This window comes from Pongo abelii, chromosome X (genome assembly GCF_028885655.2).
Source record: "Pongo abelii isolate AG06213 chromosome X, NHGRI_mPonAbe1-v2.0_pri, whole genome shotgun sequence".
NCBI lineage: Eukaryota > Metazoa > Chordata > Mammalia > Primates > Hominidae > Pongo > Pongo abelii.
Genome location: NC_072008.2, coordinates 76,138,640 through 76,165,294, shown reverse-complemented (window position 1 = coordinate 76,165,294; position 26,655 = coordinate 76,138,640). Strand labels below are relative to the sequence as shown.

The 26,655-nt window shown below is 44.0% G+C and overlaps 1 pseudogene; it reads left to right on the top strand.

Annotated features, from left to right (window-relative positions):
• Window positions 1-24,675: 24,675 nt before the first annotated feature.
• Window positions 24,676-25,551, top strand: LOC100456355 (zinc finger CCHC-type and RNA-binding motif-containing protein 1-like; annotated as a pseudogene).
• Window positions 25,552-26,655: the final 1,104 nt, after the last annotated feature.

Below are 26,655 nucleotides of genomic sequence, written 5' to 3'. Positions count from 1 at the left end.
ATAGAAATATACATATACAGGCCGGGCGCAGTGGCTCATGCCTATAATCCCAGCACTTTGGGAGGCCAAGGCGGGTGGATCACGAGGTCAGGAGTTCAAGACCAGCCTGGCCAAGATGGTGAAACCCCGTCTCTACTAAAAATATAAAAAATTAGCCAGGCACGGTGGCAGGCGCCTGTAATCCCAACTACTTGGGAGGCTGAGGCAGGAGAATCGCTTGAATTCGGAGGGCGGAGGTTGCAGTGAGCCGAGATCATGCCACTGCACTCCAGCCTGGGCGACAGAGTGAGACTCCGTCTCAAAAAGAAAAAAAAAAAAAGAAATATATCTACATATATTTAATTATATCTAAAACTATATATACACATGTAGTTTCAAAAGAAGGTAGGTATATGTATATAGGTATACAGTTTCAAAAGAAGGAAGGTATATGTATATAGTTTTAGAGACAGGGTCTCACTCTGTCACCCAGGCTGGAGTGCAGTGGTACAATCACAGCTCACTGCAACCTCGAACTCCGTGGCTCAAAATGATCCTCCTGCCTCAGCCTCCTGAGTAGCTGAGACTACAGGCGTATGCCACCATATCTAATTTTTTAATTTTTTTTTTTTTTGAGATGGAGTTTCGCTCTTGTTGCCCAGGCTGGAGTGCAATGGCACGATCTTGGCTCACTGCAACCTCCGCCTCCCAGGTTCAAGTTCTCCTACCTCAGCCTCCTGAGCAGCTGTGATTACAGGCACCTGCCACCACGCCCGGCTAATTTTTTTTTTTGTATTTTTAGTAGAGATGGGGTTTCACCATGTTGGCCAGGCTGGTCGTGAACTCCTGACCTCAGGTGATCCACCTGCCTCGGCCTCCCAAAGTGCTGTGATTACAAGCATGAGCCACCACGCCCGGCCATAATTTTTAAATTTTTTGTAGGGATGGGGCCTTACTATGTTGGCCAGGCTGGTCTTGAACTCCTGACCTCAAGCAATCCTCCTGCATTGGCCTCCCAAAGTGTTGGGATTATAGGCATGAACCACCACACCTAGCCAGAAAAAATACTTGAAGAAATAATGGCCAAAAACTTCTCAAATCTGAGAAAAGACATGAATATACATGTTCAACAGTTAAACTCCAAGCAGGATAAACTCAAAGAGATCCACATCAAGATACATTACAGTCAAATTGTTGAAACCCAAAGACAAAGGGATATTTTTAATTTTTTTTTAGAGACAGTTCTCACTATGATATTGCCCAGGCTGGTCTTAAACTGCTGGCCTCAAGTGATCCTCCCACCTCAGCCTCCCGAAGTGCTGAGATTATGAGTGCGAGCCACTAGGCCGGAAATAACCACTAAGAAAAAAACTTAACATACAGAGAAGGAAAGAAGAAGGGAATCAAAATGGTACACCACCAAAAAAATCAACTAAATTTTTAAAAGGCAGTAATGGAAGAACTAAGGAATGAAACCCATACAAGACATAAAGAAACAAATAGATGGCCGGGCACGGTGGCTCACGCCTGTAATCCCAGCACTTTGGGAGGCTGAGGTGGGCGGATCACGAGGTCAGGAGATAGAGACCATCCTGGCTAACACGGTGAAACCCCGTCTCTACTAAAAATACAAAAAATTAGCCAGGCATGGTGGCGGGCACCTGTGGTCCCAGCTACTTGGGAGGCTGAGGCAGGAGAATGGAGTGAACCCAGGAGGTGGAGCTTGCAGTGAGCGGAGACCGCACCACTGCACTCCAGCCTGGGTGACAGAGCGAGACTCTGTCTCAAAAAGAAAAAGAAACAAATAGATAAATGGCAAAAGTAAATCCCTCTTTATCAGTATTCACATTACATATAAATGGATTAAACTCTCCTAGTAAAAGGCAGAAATTAGCAGGTTAGATTTTTAAAAAGATCCATCTATATACTGTCCATAAGAGTCTCATGTTAGATATAAAGACACAAAGAGATTGAAAGTAAAAAGATTGGGAAAGATACTGCATGCAAATAGTAATCAAAAGAGAACTGTGGTGACTACATTATTGTCAGACAAAATAGGCTTTACACCAAAAAAGGTTAGACAAAGGACATTAAATATTGATAAAAGGTTTATACAGCAAGAAGATATAACAATTATAAACATATATACACCTGTCTTAGTCCATTTTGAGTTGCTATAACAGAATACTCAAGACTGAGTAATTTATAAATAAAAAAGGTATTTAGCTCACAGTTTTGTAGGCTGGGAAGTTTAAGGGCATGGCCCTGGCTTCTGGCAAGGAGTTTCATGCTACATCATAACATGGCAGAGAAGGTCAAAGTGGAAACAGACACCTGTGAACAAACAAAACTTGAGGGGCATCCTGATTTTATAACAATCCATTTTCATGGAAATTAATCCATTCCAGCAGAACTAATCCAGTCTCACCAGAGCAGGAACTCACTCACTATCATAAGAATGATACTAAGCCATTCAAGAGGGATCTCCATCCCCCTCCATGAGCCAAACACTAGGCCCCACCTCCCAACATGGCCACACTGAGGATCAAATTTCAACATGAGTGTTGGTGGGGACCAAATCACAGCAGCACCTAATAACAGAGTTCCAAAATATATAAGCCAAAAATTGACAGAAATGAAGGGGAAAAATACTTCCACAATAATAGTTGGAGACTCAATACCCCACTTTCAATAATGGCCAATACAACCAGACAAAGGGTCAATGTAGAAATGGAAGATTTGAACAAAACTATAAACCAATTAGACCTAACAGACATATGCAGAACACTCCACCTAACAATAGCAGAATACAAATTCTTGACAAGTACACATGGAATATTTTGAGGAAAGACCATATGTTAGGCCACAAAACAAGCCTCAATAAATTGAAACAGATTGAAATAATCTTTTGTGATCTGATCACAATGAAATGAAACTAGAAAGCAACATAATTAAAACTGGAAAATTCACAAGTATGTGGAAATTAAACAACACATTCTAAAACAACCAGTGGGTAATAGAAGAAATCACAAGTGAAATGAGAAAATACTTTGAGACAAATTAAAATGAAAACACAAAATACTAAAACTTACAGGATGCAGTGAAAGCAGTGGGAAGAGGGAAATGTGTAGTTGTAAATACATACATTAAAAAAGAAATGTCTCAGCCAGGTGCAGTGGCTCATGCCTCTAATCCCAGCACTTTGGGAGGCCGAGGTGGGCAGATCACTTGAGGTCAGGAGTTCGAGACCAGCCTGGCCAACACGATGAAACGCTGTTTCCATTAAAAATACAAAAACTTAGCTGGGCGTGGTAGGGAGTGCCTGTAATCCTAGCTACTCGGGAGGCTGAGGTAGGAGGTAGGAGGCTTGAACCAGCGGGGCAGAGGTTGCAATGAGCCGAGATTGTGCAACTGCACTCCAGCCTAGGCAACAGAGTGACACTCCATCTCAAAAAAAAAAAAAAAAAAGTCTCCAATTAATAACCTAAATATATACCTTAAGGAATAAGGAAAAAAAGAGCAACCTTTGGGAAACTGAGGCAGGAGGACTGCTTGAGTCCAGGAGTTCAAGACCAGCTTGGGTAACAGAGTAAGACCCTGTCTGTTAAAAAAAGAAAGAAAAGAGAAAAGAAAAAGAAATATAGAGAAGACCCAAATAATTAAAATCAGAAATGAAGATGGGAACATTATTACCAAACCGACTTTTCATAGCCTACATTTTAAGATTAAGGTGTTTAAAAACCCAGAGGGAGGGATTGAAACTGCCTTTGCAAAATTATGACTGAGACAATGAAAGCGATCTAACTTAACTGACTCCATCTTGCTTCTAACCTCCAACGTGTCCTTGTTCATTCCTGGGCGCAGGCTGAACTAACTTTGGGAAAAGCTTGTTTATACTTTATAGTTTAAACAAAGACGGTAACAGCCCTTTCCCAAAGCAGACCTCCTTTTTGCCTGGGGGCTAGATTGCCTTTGTAGGACTAACATTAGCCACAAGATTAGAATTTACAGTTTAGGAGTCATGCAGCTGGAGGCTACAAGATTCTGACCCACCTAAACTGCTCCTAAAATCTGTGCTTGTCAGGCCTGTAATCCCAGCACTTTGGGAGGCCGAGGTGGGCGGATCACGGAGTCAGGAGATCCAGACCATCCTGGCTAACACAGTGAAACCCCGTCTCTACTAAAAATACAAAAAATAAGCCGAATGGCGTGAACCCGGGAGGCGGAGCTTGCAGTGAGCCAAGATGGCGCCACTGCACTCCAGCCTGGGTGACAGAGCAAGACTCTGTCTCAAAAAAAAAAAAAAAAAAAACCCTGCTCCTAGGATGCTCTGGGAGACTGATTTGAGTAATAATAAAACTTCGGTCTCCTCCACAGCTGGCTCTGCAAGAATTACTCTTTCTCTATTGCAAGCCCCCTGTCTTGATAAATCGGTTCTGTCTAGGCAGCCGGCAAGGTAAAACCCTTGGGCAGTTACAATTGTAAAGAACTGTAAAGTAAGCCAGGTGTGGTGTCTCACGCCTGTAATCCCAACACTTTGGGAAGCCAATACGGGGCGGATCACTTGAGGTCAGGAGTTCGAGACCAGCCTGGCCAACATGGTGAAACCCTGTCTCTACTAAAAATACAAAAATTAGCCAGGCATGGTGGTGTGTGCCAGTAATCCCAGCTATTCAGGAGGCTGAGGCAGGAGAATTGCTTTAACCCAGGAGGTAGAAGTTGCAGTGAGCTGAGATTGCCCCACTGCACTCCAGCCTGGGCAACAGTGTGAGACCCTATCTCAAATATAAATAATAATAACTGTAAAATATTATAACAGAATACTATCAACAACTGTACACCAACAAATTGTATAACCTAGTTGAAATGTGTAAATTCCTAAAAACACATAATCTATCCAGACCAACCCATAAAGAACTAGAAATCCTGAAAAGCTCTATAATTAGTAAGGAGATTGAATCAGTAATAAAAAACCTCCCAACAAAGAAAAGCCCAGGATCATATTGATTCACTGGTGAATTCTGCCAAAAATTTAATGAAGAATTAACACTAATCATTTTTTTTTTGAGACGGAGTCTCACTCTGTTGCCCAGGCTGGAGTGCAGTGGCACGATCTTGGCTCATTGCAAGCTCCGCCTCCCGGGTTCACGCCATTCTCCTGCCTCAGCCTCCCGAGTAGCTGGGACTACAGGCACCCACCACCACGCCTGGCTAATTTTTTCTATTTTTTAGTAGAGACGGGGTTTCACTGTGTTAGCCAGGATGGTCCCCATCTCCTGACCTCGTGATCCACCCGCCTCGGACTTCCAAAGTGCTGGAATCACAGGTGTGAGCCACTGCGCCCGGCCTTTTTTTTCTTTTTACCGAGACAAGATTCTTGCTCTGTCTCCCAGGTTGGAGTACAGTGGTGAGATCTCGGCTCACTGCAACCTCTACCTCCCGGGTTCAAGCAATTCTCCTGCTTCAGCCTCCCAAGTAGCTGGAATTACAGGCGCGCACCACCATACCCAGCTAATTTTTCTATTTTTAGTAGAGATGGGTTTCACCATGTCGGCCAGGCTGGTCTCGAACTCTTTACTGCGTGATCCACCCGCCTCGGCCTCCCAAAGTGCTGAGATTACAGGCGTGAGCCACTGTGCCTGGCCAAGAATTAACACTAATCTTTCTGATAGTCTTCTGAAAATTTGAAGAGGAAAGAACACTTCCTAGCTCATTCTATGAAGTCAGCATTACACTGATACCAAAGCCAGAGAAAGACACTATGTGAAAAGAAAACTACAGACCAATATCCTTTATGAATATTGATGCAAAAACTTTAACAAAATGCTAGCAAACCAAATTCAGCAGCATATTAAAAGGTAATAGACCATAATCAACTGAGATTTATTCCTAGAATGCAAGAATGGTTAAACGTAGGAAAATCAATCAATGAATATGACTACATTAATAGAATGAAGGAAAAAACCACATGATCATCTCAGTTGATGCAGAAAAAGTATTTGACAAAATCCAACATCCTGTCATGATAAAAAGCAAACAGTAAACTAGGAATAGAAGAGAACTTCCTCAACATGATAAAAAGTCCCTATATGAAACACTCATACGTAACATCATACACAATGGTGAAAGATTGAAAGCTTTCTTCATAAGGTAAGATATTGCCTTCACCACTTCTTTTTTTCTTTTTTTGAGATGGAGTTTCACTCTTGTTGCCAGGCTGGAGTGCCATGGTGCAATCTCGGCTCACTGCAACCTCCGCCTCCCAGGTTCAAGCAATCCTCCTGCCTCAGCCTCCTGAGTAGCTGGGATTACAGGCATGCATCACCATGTCTAGCTAATTTCGTATTTTTAATAGAAACGGGGTTTCTCCAAGTTGGTCAGGCTAGTCTTGAACTCACGACCTCAGGTGATCTGCCCGCCTCGGCCTCCCAAAGTGCTGGGATTACAGACGTGAGCCACCGCGTCCGGCTACCTTCACCACTCCTATTAAACATAGTAGCAGAAGTTTTAGCCAGTAATTAAGCAAGAAAAAGAAATAAAAGTCAACTAGATTGGAAAGGGAGAAGCAAGATTGTCTCTTTTCACAGATGACATGATGGTATATATGTACAAAACCCTAAAGATTACACAAAAAAATGATTATAGCTAATAAGTGAATTGAGCAAAGCTGTAGTATACAAAATCAACACACAAAAATTAATTGAATTTCCATACACTAGCAATGAAAACTACAAAACATTGCTGAGTGAAATTAAAGAAGACATAAATAAATTGAAAGATATCCTGTCTTCATGGATTGGAAGACATTATATGATGAATTACTCCTCATATTGTTATGATAAAAATACTCTTCTGGTCTGGGCGCAGTGGCTTACGCCTGTAATCCCAGCACTTTGGGAGGCCTAGGCGGGCGGATCACGAGGTCAGGAGTTTGAGATCAGCCTGACCAACATGGCCGGACCAACATTACCCTGTCTTTAATAAAAATACAAAAAAAAAAAAAAATTAGCCAGGCGTGGTGACCCGTGCCTGTTATCCCAGCTACTTGGGAGGCTGTGGCAGGAGAATCGCTCGAACATGGGAGGCAGAGTTGCAGTAAGCTGAGATCACACCACTGCACTCCAGCATGGGCAACAGAGTGAGATTCAGTCTCAAAAAAAAAAAAAAAAAATCATGTAGAATCTGAAGGGACTTCAATTATCTAAAACAGTCTTTAAAAAGAAGAAAAAAAAGTTGGAGGACTTACACTTCCAGATTTGAAAACGTACTACAAATCTACAGTAATCAAAAGAGTGTGATACTGGCATAAAGACACACATATGGACCAATGGAATAGACTAGAGAGCCCAGAAATAAATCCTCACATATATGGTCAATTGATCTTTTTTAGTTTTTGTATTTTAAATTATAAATTGACAAGTTATAGTTGTAAATATTTATGGGGTACAAAGTGATGCTATGACTCATGAATACAAGCAGAATAATTAAATCAGGCTAATGAACACATTCAGCACCTCAGATACTCACCATTTTTGTGGTAAGAACATTTGAAATTTACTCTCTTAGTGATTTTTGTTGTTTCATTTTGTTTTATTATGTTTTGTAGAGACGTAATCTCTCTATGTTGCCCAGGCTGGTCTCAAACCTCAAACTCCTGGCCTAAAGGGATCCTCCTCCCACTTCAGCCTTCCAAAGTGTTGAGATTACAGGTGTGAGCCAGCACACTTGGCTTCTCTTAGCAATTTTGAAACGTACAATGCATTATTATTTACTATATTCACTACACTGTGCAATATATCTCAATTTTTTTTTTTTTTTGAGATAGAGTTTTGCTCTTGTTGCCCAGGCTGGAGTGCAGTGGCGTGACCTCAGCTCACTGCAACCTCCGCCTCCTGCGTTCAAGCAATTCTCCTGCCTCAGCCTCCGAAGTAGCTAGAATTATAGGCACATGCCACCATGCCCGGCTAATTTTTGTATTTTTAGTAGAGACGGGGTTTCGCCATGTTGGCCAGGCTGGTCTGGAACTCCTAACCTCAGGTGATCCACCTGCCTCAGCCTCCCAAAGTGCTGAGATTACAGGCGTAAGTCACCGCGCCCAGCCTTCTATCTCAAATTTAAAAAAAAGTATCTCTCCTAATTGAGGCTTTGTACCCTTTGACCATCATCTCCCCATTTCCTCCACCCCTCAGCCTCTGTTAAACACCATTCTATTTTCTGCTTCTTTGAGTTTGTTTTAGATTCCACGTATGAGTGAGAACAGTATTTGCAGCACTATTCACAATAGCCCTGTTATGGAATCACCCTAAATGTCCATCAACAGATGACTGAATTAAAAAAATGTGGTATATATATGCAACTGAATACTATTCATCCATAAAAAACAAGGAAATTTTGTCATTTGTGATAACATAGATGGAACTGGAGAACGTAAGGCCAAGTGAAATAAGCCAGGCATGGAAAGGCAAACATTACATATTCTCAATTGATTTTGACAAGGGGGTACCAACAATATTCAATGGGGAAAAAGAGAGTCTCTTCAACAAATGGTGCAGAGAAAACTGTATATCAAGATGCTAAAGAATGCAGTTGAACCCTTACCTTACCTTATACCTTTTTTTTTTTTGAGACAGAGTCTTGCTCTGTTGCCCAGACTGGAGTGCAGTGACACCATCTCGGCTCACTACAACCTCCGCCTCCCGGGTTCAGGCGATTCTCCTGCCTCAGCCATCCAAGTAGTTGGGATTACAGGTATGTGCCACCATGCCCGGCTAATTTTTGTTTTTTTGTTTGTTTGGAGACCAGCCTGGCCAACATGGTGTAATCCCATCTCTACTAAAAATAAAAAATTAGCCGGGCGTGGTGGTGAGCACCTGTAGTCCCAGCTACTCGGGAGGCTGAGGCAGGAGAATTGCTTGAACCCAGGAGGCGGAGGTTGCAGTGAACCTAGATCATGCCACTGCACTCCAGCCTGGGCAACAGAATAAGACTCTGTCTCAAAAAAAAAAAAAAAAAAAAAAAGAAAGAAAGAAAGAAAGAAAGAAAGAAAGAAAAGAAAAGAAGAAATTACTCACAGCTCGACTTAAAAAATCAGGGCTTAGGCTGGGTGTGGTGGCTCACGCCTGTAATCTCAGCAGTTTGGGAGTCTGAGGTGGGTGGATCACAAGGTCAGGAGTTCAAGACTAGCCTGGCCAAGATGGTGAAACCTCATCTCTACTAAAAATACAAAAAATTAGCTGGACATGGTGGCGGGTGCCTGTAATGTCAGCTACTCAGGAGGTTGTGGCAGAGAACTGCTTGAACCCAGGAGGTGGAGGTTGCAGTGAGCCGAGATCACGCCACTGCACTCCAGCCTGGGAGACAGAGAGAGGCTCCGTCTCAAAAAAAAAAAAAAAAAAAAAAAAAAAAAAAAAAAAAAAAAAAATCAAGGCTTAGAACAGTGTATGTATTATTCTATTATTTGTGTACAAAATAGCATTCATATATGTGCTTATATTTGGATCAACTGATCTCTGGTAGGAGATATAAAAATGAACAGGAATTGCCTGTCAGCAAGGAAATTTGGAAACAGGGGAACAGAGATGGGCAACTCTTCACATATCTTTTTCTACTATTTGAATTATTTACTTTGTTCTTATAGTATCTTAAAAATATGTTCTCAGCCAGGAACCATGGCTCATGCCTGTAATCCCACCACTTTGGGAGGCCAAGGCAGTACTACTGCTTGAGCCTAGGAGTTCGAGACCAGCCTAGGCAACATAGGGAGACTCCATCTCTACAAACAATAAAACTAAATTAGTTGAGTGTGGTGGTGTCTGCTTGTAGTCCCATCTACTTGGGAGGCTGAGGTGAGAGGATCACTTGAGTCCAGGAGGTCAAAGCTGCAGTGAGCCATGATTGCCCCGCTGCACTGGATGACAGAGCAAGACCCTGTTTCAAAAAACAAACAAACAAACAAACAAACAAATTCTCAATAGGCTAGAAACTGTGGAAATTCACAATTTGATAAAGAGTTATCTATGAGAAAACAATTGCAATCATCATACTCAATAGTAAAATATGGCCGGGCGTGGTTGCTCATGCCTGTAATCCCAGCACTTTGGGAGGCCGAGGTGGGCAGATCACGAGGTCAGGAGATTGAGACCATCCTGGCTAACACGGTGAAATCCCATCTCTACTAAAAATACAAAAAAAATTAGCCGGGCATGGTGGCGGGTGCCTGTGGTCCCAGCTACTCCGGAGGCTGAGGCAGGAGAATGGCGTAAACCCAGGAGGCAGAGCTTGCAGTGAGCCAAGATTGCGCCACTGCACTCCAGCCTGGGCAACTGAGCGAGACTCCATCTCAAAACAAACAAACAAACAAAAATAGTGAAATACTAGTGTCATCTGTTCAAAGTCAGAACAAGACAAGAATATTCACCTCTTACAAATATTAGTAAGTATTGCTCTGCAGATTCTAGTGAAAACATTAAGACAAAAGAAGATAAAATTTATAGCTGGGCACAGTGGCTCACGCTTGTAATCCCAGCACTTTAGGAGGGTGCGGTGGGTGGATCACTTGAGCTCAGGATTTCGAGACCAGCCTGGGCAACATGGCAAAACCCCATTTCTTAAAAAAAAATAAAAATAAAAAAAAGAAGATAAACATTAGAAATATTGTAAAGAAAGGCTGGGCGCGGTGGCTCTTGCCTGTAATCCCAGCACTTTGGGAGGCCGAAGCGGGCGGATCACGAGGTCAGGAGATGGAGACCATCCTGGCTAACACGGTGAAACCCCGTGTCTACTAAAAGAATACAAAAAATTAGCGGGCGTGGTGGTGGGCGCCTGTGGTCCCAGCTACTCGGGAGGCTGAGGCAGGAGAATGGCGTGAACCCAGGAGGCGGAGCTTGCAGTGAGCCGAGATTGCGCCACTGCACTCCATCCTGGGCGACAGAGCAAGACTCCATCTCAAAAAAAAAAAAAAAAAGAAATATTGTAAAGAGAGTTATATGTCCCTGTTTATATATGATACATAAACACTCTAAGAGAATCAAGAGATCCTATTAGAATTAGAAAAAAGTTTGATAAGTTTTAAATCAATAACTTCCCTATTTATTTCTTTTCTCTTTTTATCCTTTTAAAATTTTTTACCTGCTCCCACATTACAGGAATAACTTCCCCTATTTAAAAACAACATTCAGTTAGAAAATATGAGAGGCCAGGCGTGGTGGCTTACATTTTAATGCCAACAATTTGAGAGGCTGAGGTAGAAGGCTCATTAGAGACCAGGAGTTCAAGACCAGCCTGGTCAAAATAGTGAGATCTCATCTCTAAAAAAAAAAAAAAAAAAAAAAAAAAGGCACGGCGCGGTGGCTCATGCCTGTAATCCCAGCACTTTGGGAGGCCGGGGCGGGCAGATCACGAGGTCAGGAGATCTAGATCATCCTGGCTAACACGGTGAAACCCCGTCTCTACTAAAAATACAAAAAAAATTAGCCAGGCATGGTGGTGGGCGCCTGTGGTCCCAGCTACTCGGGAGGCTGAGGCAAGAGAATGGCGTGAACCCGGGAGGCGGAGCTTGCAGTGAGCCAAGATTGCGCCACTGCACTCCAGCCTGGGCTACAGAGTGAGACTCTGTCTCAAAAAAAAAAAAATCCCATATGCCATTCCAGTGATGAAGAAAAATGGTAGGGGAATAAACCTAACATGAGATATACAAAACATTTATATGAGTAAAACGACAAAATTTTACTGAAGGCTATAAGTATGAAGACTTTTTTTTTTTTTTGACACGGAGTTTTGCTCTTGTTGCCCAGGCTGGAGTGCAATGGCGCGACCTCAGCTCACTGCAACATCCTCCTCCAGGGTTCAAGGGATTCTCCTGCCTCAGCCTCCCGAGTAGCTGGGATTACAGGCGCCTGCCACCATGCCCGGCTAATTTTTTGCATTTTTAGTAGAGCCAGGGTTTCACCATTTTGGTCAGGCTGGTCTCAAACTCCTGACCTCAGGTGATCCACCCGCCTTGGCCTCCCAAAGTGCTGAGATTACAGGCGTGAGCCACCGCACCTGGCCTTATTATTTTTTTGAGACAGGGTCTCGCTATCACCCAGGCTGGAGTGCAGTGGCACCATCATAGCTCACCATATCCTTGAACTCCTGAGCTCAAGCAATCTTTCTGCCTCAGTCTCCAGGGAAGCCATGACTACAGGCATGTGCCACCATACCTGGCTAATTTTTTTTTTTTTTTGAGACGGAGTCTCGCTCTGTCGCCGAGGCTAGAGTGCAGTGGTGTGATCTCGGCTCACTATTGCTAATAGTGACTTTCTCTGAAGAATAAATTGGAGGGTTCAAGTCTTTTATTTTCCATTGTATTCACTTCTGCAAGTTTGTTGATTTTTAGAGATGAAGGAAGCTCATATCAGAATGTTGAATATTTAAGTGTCACAATGACACAGGTGATATTCAAACCTATCTTCAGTGCAGACTTTTCTCATCAACTCCTATTCTGCATTTACAATTAACTGCCTGCTAGCACGTCCACTGGCATGTTTTGCCATTACTTCAAACTCATACCTAAAATAAAATTCATTATCAAAATAATATTCAAATAATTAGTTCCAGTTCATGGTTTTCCTATTTTTGTTAAAAGCACTAGCTTTCCAGTTGTTATTTAAGCTTGAAGCCTTGGAGTCATCTTATACCCTTCCCTCCTCATCAGAAAAAAAAAAAAAATTAAGTTCAGGGTTTTCTTCTTCTTTTTAATAATATTTTACATGTCTCTCTCCTATTTTTTGTTTGTTTGTTTTTTGTTTTTTTTTCAGACAAAGTCTTGCTCTGTCACCCAAGCTGGAGTACAGTGGCACGATCTCGGCTCACTGCAACCTCCACCTGCCGGGTTCAAGTGATTCTCTTGCCTCAGCCTCCCGAGTAGCTGAAACTACAGGCACTTGCCACCACGTCCAGCTAATTTTTTGTATTTTTAGTAGAGATGGGGATTCCCCATGTTGGCCAGGCTGGTCGCAAACTCCTGAGCTCAGGCAATCCACCAGACTCGGCCTCCCAAAGTGCTGAGATTACAGGTGTGAGCCACTGCACCCAGCCTCTCTCCTATCTGTTCTTTGCCATTCCAATTTAGGTCCTGCATTCAACAAATATTTATTAATCACACATACTAGGCAATTTTAGTTGCTGGGAAGAGTGCACTAAGATAGACTTATATTCTAGTGAAAGAGAAACAATGTACACGTAAACAAGTAATTATGCAATACAATTGCTAACATATGTTTACCCTGTACCAGGCATTGGGCTAAGGGCTTTGGATGTGTTAACTCATTTAATACTCCTAATGACTCCACGATATAAGCACTGTTATCATCCCCATTTTACAATTGGGGAAACTGAAGCATATAGCTCTTAAGTAGTTGAAGATCATATAGCTAGTAAGTAGAGAGACAAAATTTAAATCCAGGCATCCTGATGCTACAGTTTGCCCTTTCAACAATCATGTTCTATTGCTTCTCATGTAAGGAAACTTCAGTCAGTAAGGGCTATGGAAAAAATCAAACAGGGTAATGTGATAGTCACTGAGACAATAGGTGCTAATTTAGAGAATCTTATAAGTAAAATGTTTATTCAGAAACAGAATGCTTATTCCTCAGTACTGCAAGGAAAAATCAGCATTTAGACAAAAAGTTTTCGCAGACAAGGCAATTTTACTTTCTGCAGAAAGGGTTGCTCCTCACAGATGGAACAATGCAGAAATTTTACTTTCTGCAGAAAGTAAAATTGCCTTGCTGAGAAAACTTTTTGTCTGAATGCTAATTTTTCCTTGCTGTACCGAGGAACAAGCATTCTGTTTCTGAATAAACATTTTACTTATAACAAGAAGATGGTCAAAAAAGGCATTTCTGAGAGATTTTATTTATTATTATTACATATTTTTTTGAGACGGAGTTTCGCTCTTGTTGCCCAGGCTGGAGTGCAATGACACAGTCTCGGTTCACTGCAACCTCTACCTCCCTGGTTCAAGAGATTCTCCTGCCTCAGCCTCCCGAGTACCTGGGATTACAGGCATGCACCACCATGCCTGGCTCATTTTGTATTTTTAGTAGAGATGGGATTTCTCCACGTTGGTCAGGCTGGTCTCGAACTTCCAACCTCAGGTGATCTGCCTGCCTTGGCCTCCCAAAGTGCTGGGATTACAGGCATGAGCCATCACGCCCAGCCCTATTTATTTACTTACAGACAGGTTCTCACTCTGTTGCCCAGACTGTAGTGCAGTGGCGCCATCTTGGCTCCCTATAGCTTCCATGCCCCGGGCTCAAGTGATCCTCCTGCCTCAGCCCCCTGAGTAGCTGGGACTACAGGTGCACACTATCATACCTGGCTGATTTTTGTATTTTTTTGTAGAGACAGGTTTTTGCCATGTTCCTCAGGCTGGTCTCAAACTCCTGGACTCAAGGGATCCTCCTGCCTCAGCCTCACAAAGTGTTGAAATTACAGGTGTGTGCCACCACACCTGGCCTTTTTTTTTTTTTTTAATTTTAAAAAATAATGGCCAGAGGCGGTGGCTCACATCTGTAATCCCAGCACTTTGGGAGGCCGAGGTAGGTGGATCACCTGAAGTCAAGAGTTCAAGACCAGCCTGGCCAACATGGTGAAACCCCATCTCTACTAAAAATACAAAAAATTAGCTGGGCATGGTGGCGGGTGCCTGTAATCCCAGCTACTCAGGAGGCTGAGGCAGGAGAATCACTTGAACCCAGGAGGCAGAGGTTGCAGTGAGACAAGATCAGGCCACTGCACTCCAGCCTGGACAACAAGAGCGAAACTCCGTCTTAAAAAAAAAAAAAATCATTTTAGGCTGGGCATGGTGGCTCATGCGTGTAATCCCAGCACTTTGGGAGGTCGAGGCAGGCAGATCACTTGAGGTCAGGAGTTCAAGACCAGCCTGGCCAACATGGTGAAACCCCATCTCTACTAAAAATACAAAAATTAGCTAGGCATGGTGGCACACGCCTGTAGTCCCAGGTACTCAGGAGGCTGAGGCAGAATTGCTTGAACCCGGGAGGCGGAGGTTGCAGTGAGCTGAGATCGCACCACTGAACTCCAGCCTGGGCGACAGAGTGAGAATCCATCTCAAAAAAAAACCAAAAAACAAAAACAAAAAAAAAGTTGTTAATGCTCACTACCTATATCTATTTATTGAGAATTAAAATTTGTTATATTCTATTATTTTTCTTTTTATTCATTGGAATAGTTGTGTAACGACATGTCCTCTCATCTACTACTTTGTTACCCAGTTTACCTAGGAAAGGCAGGATACATGCTTGATTTTTTTCCCCTTCATTGACCAGTTTTCAAGATAATTAATCAGTTCCCATCATGAGAGATGATGTTTGAGCTAAGACCTGAATGAGGAGCCAGCTATTCAAATATCTGGAGGAAGAGGCCAGGGGTGGTGGCTCGTGCCTGTAATCCTAGCACTTTGGGAGGCCGAGGTGGGCAGATTGCTTGAGCTCAGGAGTTTGAGACCAGCCTGGGCAATGTGGCGAAACTCTGTCTCTACAAAAAATACAGAAATTAGCTGGGCGTGGTGGCAGGCACCTGTAATCCCAGCTACTTGGGAGGATGAGGCAGGAGAATCACTTGAACCAGGGAGGTGGAGGTTGCAGTGAGCTGGGATTGTGCCACTGCACTCCAGCCTGGGGGACAGAGCAAAACTCCTTCTCAAAAAAAAAAGATCTGGAGTAACAGAATTCCAGCTGGAAGTCCGGGCATGGTGGCTCATGCCTATAATCCCAGCACTTTGGGAGGTCGAGGCGGGCAGATCACCTAAGATCAAGATTTCGAGACCAGCCTGACCAACATGGAGAAACCCCGTTTCTACTAAAAATACAAAATTAGTCGGGCATGGTGGCACTTGCCTGTAATCCCAGCTACTCAGGAGGCTGAGGCACGAGAGTAGCTTGAACCCAGGAGGTGGAGGTTGCAGTGAGCCGAGATCGCACCATTGCACTCTAGCCTGGGCAACAAGAACAAAACTCCGTCTCAAAAAAAAAAAAAATAGAGAATTCCAGCTGGGCACAGTGGCTCACGCCTGTAATCCCAACACTGAGAGGCTGAGGTAGGCAAATTGCTTGAGCCCAGGAGTTCCAAGACCAGCTTGGCCAACATGGCAAAACCATGTCTCTACAAAAAATTAGCTGGGCATGGTGGCGTGCATCTGTGGTCTCAGCTACTTGGGAGGCTGAGGTGGGAGGATCGCCTGTGTCCGGGAGGTGGAGGCTACAGTGAGCTGAGATCACCACTGCACTCCAGCCACGGTAACAGAGCGCGAACCTGTCAAAAAAACAGAGAGAGAGAGAGAGAGAGAATTCCAGGCAGGAGTATCAGATAGTACAGACGAACTGAGGAAGGAGTGAGCTGTATATGTTCAGGGAATACAGAAGACCAGCATGGCCACATTACTTTCTCTCCTACCTTTGGAACTATCTCTTAAATCCATTACCCCCCTTTTCCATTTTTCCTACCATACTGTTAATCTGGAGTCTCATCTTTCTCCCTTGGACCACTGCAATTACCTTCAACTCATTTCAGTGCCTCCAAGCTTCTCTCCCACCCTACCCAGTTAACCCCTTTGTCACCGAAAGCTTTTAACTCTGTATAGTTTCTTTGGTGAGAATGCATTTATAATTTTACAACAGATGTCACTGGCAAAATAAGATTCATTTAATAGAGGGGAGTGTTTGCTGAAAAAGTATTGCTGGACATCAAAGAATATAGGCTTTGAATTTAATGACATGAAGTAAAAAAAAAAAAAAAAAGAATATGGGTTTTGTAGTCAGACCTGGATTTAAGTCCCTGCTCTGACACTTGCCAGCTGTGTGACCTAAGGAAAATAATATAACATCCCAGGGATTGTTTCCTCATCTATTAAAAAAAATAGTAATAGGCCAGGCGCGGTGGCTCATGCTTGTAATCCCAGCACTTTGGGAGACTGAGGTGGGTGGATCACCTGAGGTCAGGAGTTCAAGACCAGCCTGGCCAACACAACCTCCACATCCTGGGTTCAAGTGATTCTCCTGCCTCAGCCTCCCGAGTAGCTGGAACCACAGGTGCATGCCACCACGTCTGGCTAATTTTTGTATTTTTAGTAGAGACGAGGTTTTGTCACGTTGGCCAGGCTGTTTTTGAACTCCTGACCTCAGGTGATCTGCCTGCTTCAGCCTCCCAAAGTGCTGGGATTATAGGTGTGAACCACCGCACTGGGCCCCAAATAACTTTTGCATCTCTGATCACCTGCTCTCTAACCTCACTGAGATGCCTAGGTAATCCACCTCTCAATTCATCCAGATGAAGTAATTATCTCCCAGTTATAGTAGTTTTCTCTCCCACACTCCATGAACCGCCACTCCAATGTTACTGTCTCTGAGACCCCTGCCTCCATTATCCTCTTTTTTCCCTTCTGCTCCCAAAGTCCCAGAAACTGCTAGAGGCAGAACCAAGTAGACAAATATAAATTCATGCTGTCCAATTTCAATTTGGCCCTTGCAGCTGCTCAGCAACCCTTTTATTTGTCTCATACATTCCCTGGCACTCTCCCACAGAGGCTGTTCCAGACCTTCCTCTTTCTCTTCAAACTACAAATTCCAGTCTCCCTCCTTCTACTCCCAAAAACTTCATATTAGACAGTTTCATTACATTAACTATCCCTCCTGCAACAAATCAGTATCTTTCTCCCTCCCAGCTCAATCCTCTAGACATCCAGTTCCATTCCTGGGAAAGCAATAAATGTTATTTATCTCTTATTTATCTTTCCAGAGATATTTTATGACTCTATAAGCAAAAATGTGGAAAAGAAGGAATTTGCACTGCCTTTTAAAGATAAGTAGGATTGGGCGGGTGCGGTGGCTCACACCTGTAATTCCAGCACTTTGGGAAGCCGAGGTGGGAGGATCAGTTGAGCTCAGGAGTTCGAGATAAGCCTGGACAACATGGCGAGACCACGTCTCTATAAAAATTAAAAATTAGGCTGGGCGTGGTGGCTCACGTCTGTAATCCCAGCACTTTTGGAGGCCCAAGCGGGCAGATTGCGAGGTCAGGAGATTGAGACATCCTGGCTAACACGGTGAAACCCTGTCTCTACTAAAAATACAAAAAAATTAGTTGCGCGTGGTGGCGGGCGCCTGTAGTGCCAGCTACTCGGGAGGCTGAGGCAGGAGAATTGCTTGAACCCGGGAGGCACAGCTTCCAGTGAGCTGAGATCGTGCCACTGCACTCCAGCGTGGGCGACAGAGCAAGATTCCGTCTCAAAAAAAAAAAAAAAAAACATTAAAAATTAGCCAGGCCTGGTGGCACATGCCTGTGGTCCCAGCTACTGGGAGGCTGAGTTGAGAGGATCACTTGAGTCCAGGAGGTCGAGGTTGCAGTGAGCCATGATCCTACCATTACCCTCCAGCTTGGGCAACAGAGGAAGATCCAATCTCAAAAAAATAATTACAAAAATAAATTTTTTTCTTGAGACGGAGTCTCGCTCTGTCACTGGAGTGCAGTGGCATGATCTCAACTCACTGCAAGCTCCACCTCCCGGGTTCACACCATTCTTCTGCCTCAGCCTCCCAAGTAGCTGGGACTACAGGCGCCTGCCACCATACCCGACTAATTTTTTTGTATTTTTAGTAGAGACGGGGTTTCACCGTGTTGGCCAGGCTGGTCTCAATCTCCTGACCTCGTGATCCACCCGCCTCGGCCTCCCAAAGTGCTGGGTTTACAGGCGTGAGCCACCATGCCCGGCCCAAAAATAAATTTTAAAACAGATAAGTAGGATTTGGAGGCCGAGTGGAGTGGCTCTAGCCTGTAATTCCAGCACTTTGGGAGGCTAAGTGCTGGACTTAGCCTCAAACTCCTAGACTCAAGCTCAGGAGATTGAGACATCCTGGCTAACACGGTGAAACCCTGTCTCTACTAAAAATACAAAAAAATTAGTCGGGCGTGGTGGCGGGCGCCTGTAGTGCCAGCTACTTGGGAGGCTGAGGCAGGAGAATTGCTTGAACCCGGGAGGCAGAGCTTCCAGTGAGCTGAGATCGTGCCACTGCACTCCAGCCTGGGCGACAGACTCGCTAGAATCACTTGAGTCTAGGAGTTTGAGACCAGCGTGGACAACATAGTAAGACCTTGTCTCTACAAAAAATTTAAAAATTAGTTGGGCATGGTGGTGCATGCCTGTAGTACCAGGTACCCAAGAGGCTGAGATGGGAGGATCACTTGAGCCCAGGAGGTTGAGGCTGTGGTGAGCCATGGTCACACCACTGCACTCCAGCCTGGATGACAGAGCAGACTCTCTGTCTCAAAAAAAAAAAAGCCGGGCGTGGTGGCTCATGCCTGTAATCCCAACACTTTGGGAGGCCGAGGTGGGTGGATCACTTGAGGTCAGGAGTTCGAGACCAGCCTGGCCAACATGGTGAAACCCCATCTCTACTAAAAAGACAAAAAATTAGCCGGGCGTGGTGGCACACACCTGAAATCTCAGTTACTCGGGAGGCTGAGACAGAGAATCACTTGAACCCAGGAGGTGGAGGTTGCAGTGAGCTGAGATTGCACCACTGTACTCCAGCCTGGGCAACAGAGCTAGACTCTGTCTCCAAAAAAAAAAAAAAAAAAGGTAATTAGGATTTGGATAGGTGAAGAGAAAGGAGATAATATTCCAACCAGGACAAACATCCTGGGCAAAGGCACAGAGGTGGGAATTAATAAGATATATTTAGAAAACAGGGTATAGTGTAGAGTAATCCCCTGAGAAATAATCCCAGCTGCTTCCTCAATTGCTACTTCTCCTTTTCCAGTTCTGTCTTCAGCCCAATTGCTTCCCTGCCTGACATGTTCTACATACCAGCTGAGTAGAAATATGACACTACATGGCCCCTCACCCGTCCTATCTTGCCTGGACCTTCGTTACTATTTATTAAGCTTTCATGCCAACCATGTGTTTCAGTCTTGTTAAAGAGGTCCCAGCTCCTTCCTAAGTCACTTTCCTAGCCAGACATCTTCCATTTCCTTGGTCACCATTAAAAACAGGACAATGAGGCCGGGCGCAGTAGCTCACATCTGTAATTCCATCACTTTGAGGGCTTGAGGTGGGCGGATCACAAGGTCAGGAGTTTGAGACCAGCCTGGCCAACATGGTGAAACTCAGTATCTACTAAAAATACAAAAATTAGCCAGGCATGGTAGTGGGCACCTGTAATCCCAGCTACTCGGGAGGCTGAGGCAGAATCATTTGAAAACGGAAGGTGGAGGTTGTAGTGAGCTGAGATTGTTCCACCACACTCCAGCCTGGGCAACAAGAGCGAAACTCCAACTCAAAAAAAAAAAAAAAAAAAACCTGGGACAATTAATATAAAAGATGCAATGTAGGCCAGGCATGGTGGCTTACGCCAATAATCCCAACACTTTGGGAGGTCGAGGCGGGCGGATCACTTGAGGTCAGGAGTTTGAGACAAGCCTGGCCAACATGGTGAAACCCCGTCTCTACTAAAAATACAAAAATTAGCCGGGTGTGGTGGCGGGCACCTGTAGTCCCAGCTACTCGGGAGGCTGAGGCAGGAGAATCACTTGAACCTGGGAGGCGGAGGTTGCAGTTAGCCGAGATCGTGCCACTGCACTCCAGCCTGGGCCACAGAGCAAGGCTCTGTCTCAAAAAAAAAAAAAAAAAAAAAAGATGTTATTGATTTTTTTTTTGAGAGGGAGTCTTACTCTATGGCCCAGGCTGGAGTGCAGCAGCACGGTCTCTGCTCACTGCAACCACTACCTTCCGGGTTCAAGTGATTCTCCTGCCTCAGCCTCCCAAGTAGCTGGGACTATAGGTGCCCACCACCACGTCCGGCTAATTTTTGTATTTTTTGTAGAGATGGGGTTTCACCATATTGGCCAGGCTGGTATGGAACTCCTGATGTTGTGATCCGCCCGCCTCAGCCTCCCAAAGTGCTGGGATTACAGGTGTGAGCCACTGGGTCCAGCCAAGATGTTATTGATTTTATATCAATATATACAACATACAGGTCAAGGAAACATGAAATTATGCGACAAAATTGCAATCAGCAAAACCCAGACTGTGTGAAACTCTACTAAAAAATAATCCAATTCCTTCAGTGAAAAAATTGCAAGGAAAAAATGAGATAAAGATAACCTTTAATTTTTAATTTTTATTTTTTTTCAGAGGGAGATCTCACTCTGTCACCCAGGCTGGAGTGCAGTGGTATGATATCGGCTCACTGCAACCTCCCCCCAAGCCCCCCCCACCCCGGGTTGAAGTGATTCTCCTGCCTCAGGCTCCCAAGTAGCTGGAACTACAGGCGCCCACCACCACACCCAGCTAATTTTTGTGATTTTAGTGGAGACAGGGTTTCACCATATTGGTTGGGCTGGTCTCGAACTCCTGACCTCAAGTGATCTGCCCGCCTGGGCCTCTCAAAGTGCTGGGATTACAGACCTGAGCCACTGCGTCCAGCCCCAGTATATGTCACTTTTAAATTAAGGGTTCCTGTGCTGGGCATGGTGGCTCACACCTGTAATCCCAGCACTTTGGGAGGCCAAGGTGGGTGGATCACTTGAGGTCAGGAGTTTGAGACCAGCCTGACTAATATGGTGAATCCCCGTCTCTACCAAAAATACAAAAATTGTCTGGGCATGCTGGCTCATGCCAGTAATCCCAGCACTTTGGGAGGCCGAGGCGGGCAGATCATTTGAGGTCAGGAGTTTGAGACCAGCCTGGCCAACATGATGAAACCCTGTCTTTCTAAAAATACAAAAATTAGCTGGGCGTGGTGGCACATGTCTGTAATCCCAGCTACTCAGGAGGCTGAGGCAGGAGAATTGCTTGCACCCGGGAGGCGAAGGTTGCAGTGAGATGAGATTCTGCCACTGTACTCCAGACTGGGCAACAGAGCGATACTCAGAGTCAAAAAAAAAAAAAAAAAATTAGCTGGATGTGGTGGTGTGCACCTGTAGTCCCAGCTACTTGGGAGGCTGAGGCATGAGAATCACTTGAACGTGGGAGGTGGAGGTTGCAGTAAGCAGAGACCATGCCAGTGCACTCCAGCCTAGGCGACACAGTGAGGCTCTGTATAAAAAAAAAAAAAAAAAAAATGCTGGGTGTGGTGGCTCACCTGAGGTCATGAGTTTGAGACCAGCCTGGCCAACACGATGAAACCTCGTCTCTACTAAAAATATAAAAGTTAGCTGGGCATGCTGACAGGTGCCTGTAATCCCAGCTACTTGGGAGGCTGAGGCAGGAGAATCGCTTGACCCTGGGAGGCGGCAGTTGCAGTGAGCTGAGATTGCACCACTGCACTCCCGTCTAGGAGACAAGAGCGAAACTCTGTCTAAATATATATATATATACACGTATATATATACACACACATATATATATACACGTATATATACACACACATATATATACACGTATATATATACACACACATATATATACACGTATATATATACACACACATATATACACGTATATATACACACACATATATACACGTATATATACACACACACATATATATACACACACATATATACACGTATATATATATACACACATATATATACACGTATATACACACATATATATACACGTATATATATACACACATATATATACACGTATATATACACACACATATATATACACGTATATATATACACACACATATATACACGTATATATATACACACATATATACACGTATATATACACACGTATATACACACACATATATACACACATATATATACACATATATATACACATACACACACACACATATATACTACACACACATATATATATATACATACACATATATATACATAGAGAGAGAGAGAGAGAACGGGCGTGGTGCCTCATGCCTGTAATCCCAGCACTTTAAGAGGCCGAGGCGGGTGGATCACCTGAGGTCAGGAGTTCGAGACCAGCCTAGCCAACGTGGTGAAACCCCGTCTCTACTAAAAATACAAAAAGTAGCTGGGTGTGGTGGTGGGCACCTGTAATCCCAGCTACTTGGGAGGCTGAGGCAGAGAATGGCTTGAACCCGGGAGATGGAGGTTGCAGTGAGCTCTAGCCTGGGTGATAGAGCGGGACTCCGTCTCAAAAAAAAAAAAAAAAAACATATATATATATATATATATATATAAATACTTTGTATTTGATGATATGAAGGTATCTTCTTGGTATCTGATATGAAGGAATTATTGTTTATGTGTGCTAATATGATTTTTTAAAAAATAATTCTTACTTTTTAGAGATATATACTGAAATACTTTTATTATACTAGTCTGTCTACTTTTATACATGTTATAAATTCTTTATTAAAAAATCTTAAAACAATGTTATTGAATTCTCAAGCATCTGATGAAAGTGCACAGATTAGTCTGAAGGAGTGGAACAGGAGGAGCTGGAATTTAAGAGGAAGGTCTGGAACAGCCTCTGTGGGAGAGTGCCAGGGAATGTATGAGACAAATAAAAGGGTTGCTGAGCAGCTGCAAGGGCCAAGTTGAAATTGGACAGCATGAATTTATATTTGTCTACTTGGTTCTCCCTCTAGCAGTTTCTGGGACTTTGGGAGCAGAAAGGAAAAAAGAGGATAATGGAGGCAGGGGTCTCAGAGACAGTAACATTGGAGTGGCAGTTCATGGAGTGTGGGAGAGAAAACTACTATAACTGGGAGATAATTACTTCATCTGGATGAATTGAGAGGTGGATTACCTAGGCATCTCAGTGAGGTTAGAGAGCAGGTGATCAGAGATGTAGAAGTTATTTGGAAAAGCCTTACATCAATGTAAGATATCACTGATCAACCAAGAGCCTCCCTGTTCCCCAGTTAGTCTTGTCAAAGGGACTCTGCTAGGCTAGAGGGGTGTCATATCAAGATCCTCTTCCAAGATCCCTTTTAGGTTTTTAGGTTTTAGATGTTTTCAAATGACTCTAGGACAGCTCTTTGCAATGCCTGAGGTTTTAATCAGTAGCTGTATGACCCCAGGCAAGCTATTTTCTATTTTGTTCCCTAGTTTCCTCATCTATAAGAAGTTGTGATAATAATACCTACCTCACAGAGCAAGTGTGAGGATTAAATAAAATAATGTGGGTAGATGTGCCTAGCACAGTGGCATTCTATACAAAATACTGTACTCCCTCATCAGGTGAATACAGTCTCCCTTAATCCTGAAGCTGATGCAATTGTGTGGTAAATATGCTATCACTTTATAGAGGAGTAAAACCTGTCAAGAAAATCCTATTTTCTTAATGAAACATTATACAATTGGATATTGGAGATGTGTCCGCACCCCTTCCATAAAAAAATCATCTAACTTTCCTAACATGCCGAGGTAAAAAAACTTTCAGTGAAGAAAAAGAATAGTAGCAGCAGTAATAATAATAGCAAACACATGCTTACTGGATTTGAGCCTCAGTGGAATGATATGGCCTAGAGATTAAAATGTGAGTCATCTGCATGGGGGTGATATTTGAAGTCACGTACATAACTGAGGGTGTCTGGAAGAGTTATATGAGAAGAGAGCAATCCTAGGACTGAGTCCTAAGGAACTGAATCACTGAATGGCCAGGAAGAAAAGGAGGAGTGCAAAAATGAGTCCCAGGACTCGTGATGCCAAGGCCGCTGCGAGCGGCTATGAAGAATCGGCTCAGTTGAGCCCCAGCTGAGCTGAGGGCTCGCACTCTTCTGGTCTCCCAGGACCGCCCCACCTGAAGAAATGAGTGGTGGATTGGCTCCAAGTAAGAGCACAGTGTATGTATCCAGCTTGCCCTTTTCCCTGACAATGACTTGTACCGAATATTTTCCAACTATGGCAAAGTTGTAAAGGTTACCATAATGAAAGATAAAGATATCAGGAAGAGTAAAGGGGTTGCATTTATTGTAGTTTTGGATAAAGACTGCACAAAACTGTACCAGGGCAATAAACAACAAACAGTTATTTGGTAGAGTGATAAAAGCAAGCATTGGCTGGGTGCGGTGGCTCAGGCCTGTAATCCCGGCACTTTGGGAGGCCGAGGTGGGTAGATCACTTGAGCCCAGGAGTTCAAGACCAGCCTGGCCAACATGGTGAGACTCCATCTCTACTAAAAATATAAAAACTAGTTGGGTGTGGTGGCACGCCTGTAATCCCAGCTACTAGGGAGGTGAGACAGGAGAATCACTTGAACCTGGAAGGCAGAAGTTGCAGTGAGTGGAGATCATGCCACTGCACTCCAGCCTAGGCGACAGAGCAAGACTCCGTCTCAAAAAAAAAAAAAAACCCAAAAAAAGAGGAAGCATTGCTATTGACAATGGAGGAGCAGCTGTGTTCATCTGAAGGCGAAACTACTTTGGCAAATCCAAGTGTTATGAATGTGGGGAAAATGGACACTTAAGTTATGCCTGTCCGAAAAATATGCTTGGAGAATGTGAGCCTCCAAAGAAGAAAGAAAAAAGAAAAAAAAGAAAGCTCCTGAACCAGAAGAAATTGAGGAAGCAGAAAGTGAAGATGAAGGGGAGAATCCTGCTCTTGACAGCCTCAGTCAGGCCATAGCATTCTAGCAAGCCAAAATTGAAGAACAAAAAAAATGGAAACCCAGTTCAGGAGGCCCCTCAACATCAGATGATTCAAGACGCCCAAGGATGAAGAAAAGCACATATTTCCGTGATGAGAAGAACTTAGTGATTAAAATCTTGCCCTAGCACAGTAATAAAAATCAAGATTTGTTAGTAACAATCTTGACGATCTAATTTTAATAAAAATAAGAAGTTAATACTATCATGTTATTACTATTACTGTCATCCCAAGAAAAATGATATATTTTCTCTTTTTTTTTTTTAAGATGGAGTCTCACTCTGTCCCCCAGGCTGGAGTGCAGTGGTGTGACCCCAGCTCACTGCAGCCTCTGCCTCCTCCCAGGTTCCAGCGATTCTCCTGCCTCAGCCTCCCAGGTAGCTGGGACTACAGGCACACGCCACTACACCTGGCAAATTTTTGTATTTTTAGTAGAGACAGGCTTTCACCATGTTGACCAGGCTGGTCTTGGAACTCCTGACTTCAGGTGATCTGCCTGCCTCAGCCTCCCAAAGTGCTAGGATTACAGGCGTGAGCCATCACGCCTGGCTGAAAAAAGATATTTTAAAAATTTATTTGAGGCCGGGCGCAGTGGCTCACGCCCGTAATCCCAGCACTTTGGAAGGCCGAGGTGGGCAGATCACGAGGTCAGAAGTTCGAGACCAGCCTGGCCAACATAGTGAAACACCGTCTCTACTAAAAATACAAAAAATTGGCTGGGAGCGGTGGCTCACACCTTTAATCCCAGCACTTTGGGAGGCCAAGGCGGGCGGATCACGAGGTCAGGAGATCGAGACCATCCTGGCCAACACGGTGAAACCATGTTTCTACTAAAAATAGAAAAAAATTAGCCGGGCATGGTGGCAGACGCCTATAGTCCCAGCTACTCGGGAGGCTGAGGCAGGAGAATGGCGTGAACCCGGGAGGTGAGCTTGCAGTGAGCTGAGATCGCGCCACCGCACTCCAGCCTGGGCGACAGAGCAAGACTCTGTCTCAAAAAAAAAAAAAAAATTGGCTGGGCATGGGCACGGTGGCGGGCACCTGTAATCCCAGCTGTAATTCCAGCTACTCAGGAGGCTGAGG